This window comes from Colobus angolensis, unplaced genomic scaffold, assembly GCF_000951035.1.
Source record: "Colobus angolensis palliatus isolate OR3802 unplaced genomic scaffold, Cang.pa_1.0 Scaffold140, whole genome shotgun sequence".
Taxonomy (NCBI): Eukaryota; Metazoa; Chordata; class Mammalia; order Primates; family Cercopithecidae; genus Colobus; species Colobus angolensis.
The window spans coordinates 1,284,173-1,291,417 of NW_012114489.1; positions in this window are offsets into that span (position 1 = coordinate 1,284,173).

Here is a 7,245-nt window from a genome sequence, read left to right on the forward strand (position 1 = left end):
AAACTTCTTTAGCTCTAAAAATTTTCTAAAACCAACTTACAAGTGATGGAAGCTGGAAAGGGTAGGGGTAGCTAGGTTGTTTCAGATCTGTCCCTGGCGCTGAAAGTGAACAACGTACCTAAACTCTCCTCATTTAGATACAGTAGAGGGGAAACTAGTGCGATGTAATGAAAATCCTGAATTGTGCCTTGTTTGCTATTGAGAAAGTGACAATACTCAGGCATCTCCAGAATACAGTGATCATCCTCTTTGATCAAGTTAAAACTTTAAGACCACTCCAAGGGAAGAAAGAGAAAGGAGACCCCAGCCCAGCCCAGTGATCAAAAGGCTGATGCGCGCTGAAACACAATTACACGCTCATCCACTGGAACTTTCTGTTCCAGTGTTGACTGCATGCATCAGTGTCAGGAAGACTGTATTTGTCTTGACAAGTCTCCATCTGAATATAATACATATACAGTTATACCCGTAAGCTGTAAGTCACCTTAACACTACAAACAAAAGGCTGATGCGTGCTGAAACACAGTTACACGCTCATCCACTTGAGTTACAGATTAGTTTTTAAATGCATATACACTTTGCTGCTTTCAATGTCCCAAGTGCCTCTAAGTGTTCCTTGTAAAATGTGTCTGAACCAGTATCCCATTCAGCCCAGTTTAGCAAAAAGATACTCATTGATAGTTAGCAACATTCCTTTGCATATTAAAATATGCACATTGGATTTAAAGGGTTTCTCTTAAATAAGCACTCCCCATCCATCTTATTTACAGCTCGAATTTCTCATGTGGACTAACAAATATTTTGAATATGTGAAATCAGAATTGTTAACTACTTTTTAAAAAATAACTGACCATTGGTTCTAACAAAATGATTTTAAAAACCATTTATCTGACTGTGGCAGCATCCTTATCTTCCTTGAGTGATTTGTGTATTTTACTCTAATAAGCCACTAACATGCATTTACTCAAGCCTGCTCTGTGCTCAATCCTAGCACCAAAGGTCTGAAGGTGAAATCAAAAGGTAAGGGTCTTGGCCTGTAGGAAATCAAAATCTTGTTAAGAGAATAGAAAAAATATATAATATGTATACATATATATGAAACATCAGACAACAAAGAAGCTCAAAACAGCAAGCAAGATGCTAACTCTAGGGTTAAAGGTATTCTAAGACCAGGGACCAGCCAGATATCATTTATGATTTCTATGAATTCTACACACTGATGGGACAGGACTTCTCTGAAATTCACCTTATACAGGTTCATATTTTAATCTGCTGTATTTTTATTCAACCATGTTAGACTACAAATTCCTTGAGAGCAGGGAATTCTTTGCTCAATTTCTCCTAGTTGCCAAGCACAGTAGGAACTTGCTCACTGAAATAATTCAAATAAAATTGCTCAGAGTTAATAGAGTTAAATTAATCAATGTTGGTTGTGGCAATCAGAGAAGGTTTATTGGATGTGTAAGCTGGGATTCTGAGAGAACCTTGAAGGAAGGGAGCATTTTGAAAGGTACAGAGAAGGTATGGCCATGTTAGGAGAAAAAAGCAAAGCAAAGGTTTAGAGCTGGCCGCCTCAACTCACCAGTGGCATTGTGAGCACAGACATCCAGAGAGTGTGTGCCAAAGTGTTTTCCCCTGAATGAGAGTATGAAATATCTCTCTTTTGGTCCTGAGTCCTGTGTTTATTCAGGAAGATAATTTGGAATAATTTTTTTCCTTACATCATCACAGATCATTCTTCTAAGACTCATGATGCTATTGAGAGTCTGCTGAGTTGGCAGAACATCCTGAAAGACCCAGACAGAACAATTAGCCCACTTTTCAGCAGTGATCATCTACACACAGCAGTGTGTCTCTTTATCTTAAGCAAACAATTAAGGCTTGCCACACATGTTTTCTCTTTTCAATTTCAAGTTTAAACTATCTTTAGAAATCTCTTTGGGTACCATTTCAAGGAGTACAGTGTTGTTGTGTGTAAAACAGCTTCTTGGTCAAAACATGGCTGAGACCCAGTAGATACTTCATGGAGACATCCCCATTCAAGGGAGCTCTGATGTTTGCCAGAGGAGCTTCCCCGCTTTGAAAGGATAATTCTTGTTATACTTTTACCTTCTCTGCTTGCACTTCCAATCTCCAAGAAATCTTACGTAGATCTTTTGGGATAGCAGAAACACCCACCACTTGGCAATATGTCAGAACTACTGAGATTGGGATGGTATAAAATAATAAACACACTACACTAAGTGCCACCCTCAATTGCAGCCTCCCAAATATCCTTTGTATTATATCACCTGCCATGCATAGTGATTTCATGGGTGACATAGAACTGTTTAGATTTAAGACATATGCATGAAAATATTTTGTTGTTTCTCAGGCAGAAAATGGTGGTGTGATTAAAAGCTAACGCTTGAAACATTTGCCAGACAAGAGCAGGCCTTTTTTTGTAACCTTATGAAACCAAATAATCTTTTCTTTGGAATCCCTACTCCACATTATGATCAATCTCTCTGGCATATCTGAGCAAGACTGAGCCAAGAAACGGATTCCAAATGTAGCACAGGATAGAAATCCCTGTAAAGTAGGAATAAGTCGGTATTTCATCAAAGAATTTAATCCCTGTGAAGGAATGCCCTTGTCCCTTCCAATTTAAAAATTATTACAAAGGCATTTGTTAGGAGCTGTCTACTTAACATGTAGTGGCAGATATTTGATCCTAAGAAAATAAAGATACAGCCAGAGATTTACGTACAGGATGTTCATCTCAGTGTTATTTATAGTAGTAAAATTTCTAAAAACTAAGTGACCAACAACATGGCATAAGTTAAATTATGGTTCAGCCGTATGATGGAATTCTATGCAGCCATAAAATCTTTTATAGCACTAATAATTGAAATGAGAAAATGTTCATGGGAAATATTTAATGGGAAAAAATGGTTATCAAACAGAATGTTTACTATGATCCTTAATTTTGGAAAAGAAAGTAAATAAACACTGTATATACATTGTCAGTGCCCTCTTGCCAAAGACCACGAGGACCACACCAAGTAGTGGGCCAAACTGGGTTTTCTTCTTGTTGCAGTGAGGAACACACACCATGAAGACATAAGAGGTGTCTCAAGAAGGGGGTGTTAGAAAGGACTTACAGGATTTGGGCTTGTGTTAAGTAATTTGGGAGAAGGTTGTGGGTTGTGTGTATGGGGGACTTACACCAGATTGGGTGTGCCATTAGGAAGCAGGGGTGGTTTTATGTCTGAGTGCCTTAATCTTTTTTCCAGAGGGAGAAAAGACTAGAATGAGGCTAAAGCTGAAATTTTGTTTTTTTTTTTTGAGACGGAGTTTTGCTCTTGTTGCCCAGGCTGGAGTGCGGTGGCGCAGTCTCGGCTCACTGCAACCTCTGCCTTCTGGTTTCAAGCAATTCTTCTGCCTCAGCCTCGCAAGTAGCTGGGATTACAGGCAGTGGCCACCACGCCTGGCTAATTTTTCTATTTTTAGTAGAAACGGGGTTTCACCACGTTGGCCAGGCTGGTCTCTAGCTCCTGACCTCATGATCCACCCTCCTCGGCCTCCCAAAGTGCTGGGATTACAGGCATGAGCCACCATGCCCAGTCGTAACTTGTTTTTAAAAGACCACAACTGTCCCTCATATTAGCCAGGATGACATGCTTCGTCATTTTTTGTGGTTTGGACAGGGTTCACGTTTTGTCTGTTTTCAGATATGATTATGGAGTGGTCCTAATTTTAACTTAATCCGTCACAGTTACAGAATGCTCTTATCTGACATTAGTGTTTCAGGAAATGGTTTATGTTGGGTGGGAGAACAGCAAGCTTGGTTGTGAGTGCCGGGCTAGCTTCTGAATACCAGGGACTGATTTTCTTCTCACACTTGTGTATAGAATAGGATTATAACAAATATCATTTATTACATGTCTGTGGTATTTCAGGCACTGTTTTAAGTGTGTTACATCTTCTAATCTATTTAATCTCACAGCAATTCTATGGGGTTAGTACTATTGTTATTCCCATTTTCCAGAAGAGAAAAATTGTGCCATAAAGAAGTAAAGTTACCCATTGCATTTCAGCTAATAAATAGTGGAGCAAGGATTCAACTCAGGGGCTAGAGAACCAAAAGCCTCAACTTCTATATTATATTGCCTGTGTGTACAATAAATGATCAACAAAGGTTGAAAGGTAGTGTGAGTACAGCGATACAGGTGATTTTGTTTCCTTTTCTTGTTCTTACTTTCCAAATTGTCTAAAATTAATCTGCATTCATTTTAAATCAGAAAAAGTAATAATTTATTAACGTACTGGTGAAAGCTCGGATCACAAAGTCATTGGCCCAAATGTAAACCCAAGTCGTTGGTGGAGGCAATGCTCCCCAGAACTTCTACAAAAAGAGAAGAACAATTGGGGGGCTGGGAGGCAACACCCTTCCTGCACCCTTCTATGTGGGCTCTGTTTCTCTCTCTCCCCTCTCTCTCTTCTCTCTCTCTCTCCTCTCTCTTCCTCCTTCTCTCTCCTCTCTCTCTCCTCTCTCCTCACTCTCACTCTCTCTGCTGCTCCAATTCAATTCAAACAACACTAACGGATTGCCTGCAGTAAAAAGTGGCCCAAGGTCCACATTCAGTTGGTTCTGTCTCCAAATGGAAACATACAGGGTAGAAGCTCCTCCAAATACACATAAGGACAGTTAGGAATAGAGTTGGGAGGACTAGGAACAAATGCCTTAGTCCCAAAGGAAAGGCCGTTTCTGTGTGGGAGGACAACACTCTCGCCCTGGCCAGCCCAGCAATGCAGTTTCTCCCGCTCTAAGACTCAGCCCAGGCACTGAGGGAGGGCACTCTGTTCTTTAGCCCTTGTGAGGGCTGACGTTAAAAGGCCAGAAATTTTAGGGACGAGGGCGAACCGAGGTTGGGAGGGAGCCACTGGGAGGATCAAAGACTTCAGAATGAAAAGAGGTTGGCCAAAATGTTAAAGGCGCCCAAGCAGACGTGCCGGCTGGTTTTCCTTCTCTTACTTTTATCCCTGCGCTGGCATCGGGGCACATGAAACAGCTCTGTTCATTCCCTGTGCAGCGACCGATTTTAGGCCTCCTGAGAAGTGCCCACCCACTAGCTGCCGCTGGCTCAGTCGCAAAGAGCTGGGTTCCCAGTATTTCCCACCGCCACCCCTCCTCCCCGCCCTTCCATCTTTCCGTCTGCCCGGGCTGAGAGCCACGCAGGGCATCCACCCTGTCATTTAGCACCTCAGCTACGCAATGGTGGGTGGTTTCCCAAAGCGCGTGCCCTCGCAGCCACTCGCGCTCGCCTCGCCGCTTGCAGGGGCACAAGTCAATGAGGCTTTTCCCTCCGCGATCATGGTGAATCAGCAAAGCGCTGCAGAGCAGCGGCATCTCCACGAGCAGAAATTAAGATGCTGGGGGAATGGCACGAGTGGAGTGTGGCATGGGAATTTCTAGCCCCTTCCAATGTGTCCCTCCCAGGGATGGCGATACTGGGGGAGGGGAGTAAGCTGGAAGCTGCTGGACTTAGGCATCCTGGGGAGCCTCTGGAAACAGAGCAGTGTAGGGAATAACGAGGATGAGCACAGAAAGTGGATGAGAAATGAGTGGAAGGATCTAGGGAGCACAAGCAGAGCAGGGCAGGTGCGCCCCCGGGGTGGGCAGCAGGTGCAGGTGTTGCTGAGGAAAGGTACGAAGGAGGGTCCGGTATGGGGGAAGGGAGGAGATCATCAAATAAGGATTTCCCAAACCGCGACTTGCTGTTTCCAACGTGCAAGTTCCCAAGTTCAGTTTGAGAAGTGAAGGGCCGCTAGGTGTAGGGGAGTCTGGAATGGGAACGTTAGAGAAATGCCTCCCCGAGGCGCATTCTCCTACCCATTCTCCTCTTTCTTCCCCCACCACTCCCCTTCCTCCTCCAGTCCCTATTCCGTCTTCCTTCAGCTTTGATTAATATGCATGTCTATGCTCCGTAGTGCGGGCCACCGCCTCCCGTTCGACCCCTGGCACAGGGAGGCTGAGCTGTAGCGACCAAAGCCTTGGGATGGGGAGGCCGAGCGCTGAGAGCGCGGAGCCTGAGGACCCCTCGCCGCGCCCTGTACCCCACCCCCCTGGCTGGAGAGAGCGCCTCAGTGACCCAGACTCCGAGATCCCGCTCGGTCTGCCTTGCGGTGGACAGACCCAGGAGCTTGGAGCGCGAAATGAAACGCGCTAAATTGTACCTGTGCGTGGCCGTTCCCGCCGCCGCCGCAGGTCTATCCCGGGGCCGAAGCCGGCGCCCGCCTTCTCGGGGAATTCTCCGGAGGGGGAGTGCAAGGGAACCACAGTGACTGCCTGCTAGCTCACGGCTGGCGCGCACACGCACACGCCCAACTTTGCCAAGCCGTCGGCGCCCCCCGGGCTCCCCCGCGCCCCCTGCGGCTCAACACGCTCGGAGACCTGTATCTCTCCTGGTCTGAGATAAGGTTCCCTCCACTCTCACACCTTCGCGTGTAGGGGAGGAGAGGGCGGAGTGAGGCAGAGAAGGGGGTTAACGCTACTGACTCCCTGGCCAGCCTTTCTCAAACACTCTACGCCCGCAGGGGCGCCCGCGCCAGCCACGCCGCACCAGGTCCCCCAGACCTGCTGGTGACGACAGAGAGAGGAGGAGGAGGAGAAGGCAAGGCGAAGAACCGGGAGCCCCGGAGCCCAGGCGACCGACAGTTCCATCGACTGACCGTCATTATCAGCACTTTTATTACTAAAGGACTGCGTGGGGAGGGTGCAACAGAGCTGGCCAGCCCCAATCCACTCTGGAACGACCCTAAATTAGAGCCAGAGAGAAAGATTCTCCACGGATACCTTTTGAGTGGACGTGCTCCAGACACACACCCGGACCCCGTGGTCCCGCCGAAGCTGCAGTGTTGGGGGTATTTTAAACGGTTCTTATTTGGGAGGAGGCGTGATTTCCACGTTCAAGCGTCTTCGCTCCCCACCCCCTCTCGGCACCAGCCAGTGCGCGCCACCACCTGAGCCTGGCGAGAGCCGGGACGCACGCAGTCTTCAGCCTGCTCCTTTCCGCCTCTGGGGAGACTCGGCTCTGAGCGGGTCCGCCCGACACCCGCCCCCTCCCCCCTCCGGAGAACTCTTTACTTTTTGTTTGGAAAATCGGGGCCATTTCTTTATTTATCTCTGGGTCTTCCCGGAGGAGGGCAAAGAAGGGGAGAGCGAGCTCGGCGGGCCGGGCCGGGGGAGGGGAGCGCGGGGAG